A 699-nucleotide genomic window follows, 5' to 3' on the forward strand; every position below is an offset into this window, starting at 1 on the left:
TCACTTTTTGATTAAAACCCAGAAATGGAGATTGGCTTACCCTACTGCAGTTGATGAATGATTAGGGATTCTGTGCACTCACTCAGCTTTCTGTGTAGAGTATTGAACAGTGTGTAATATAAAGGAAGTGACTAAATCCGTGCCAGATATGTAGACTTGGCTTTTCTGGTTCTGTGATCAGAGAATAAATATTTCTCAACAATTTCTCAACAATGTTTAATGAAAATGTGTATTATTGTGGTGACTCTAGTCGTAACATTTACACCACGTTTTGTTTGTTATATTCTGTAAGTATGAGGGTACTTCAGAAAGTTTATGGAAAAATGGAATTAAAAAGTGATACGAATTCTGCTGTGAACTTTTTGAAGACCCCTCCTATTAAATTGAGTAAGTCAATAAACACCTCTGTGCAAAAGTAATATCTAATGCCTTTATGCACTTCAAGGGTTAATCTATAGAACTGAATCAGTGAGAACCAGCAACTAAATATTTTTGATTATTTTAATGACTGGTCACCAGGGACCTTTTTCAGTACTTCAATTTGATTATTAAGGTAGAGTTAATCCACTGTGTCTCTGCCCATTGCTTAGGAAGTGTGTTCATAGCTGAATTCTGCCTGTTTTTGAAGCACATAATTTTTCTAACACTTAACCGAGGCACTGATTATTATACAATGAATTTTGATTTGATGTTTTTACC

This window comes from Cynocephalus volans, chromosome 3 (assembly GCF_027409185.1).
Source record: "Cynocephalus volans isolate mCynVol1 chromosome 3, mCynVol1.pri, whole genome shotgun sequence".
Taxonomy (NCBI): domain Eukaryota; kingdom Metazoa; phylum Chordata; class Mammalia; order Dermoptera; family Cynocephalidae; genus Cynocephalus; species Cynocephalus volans.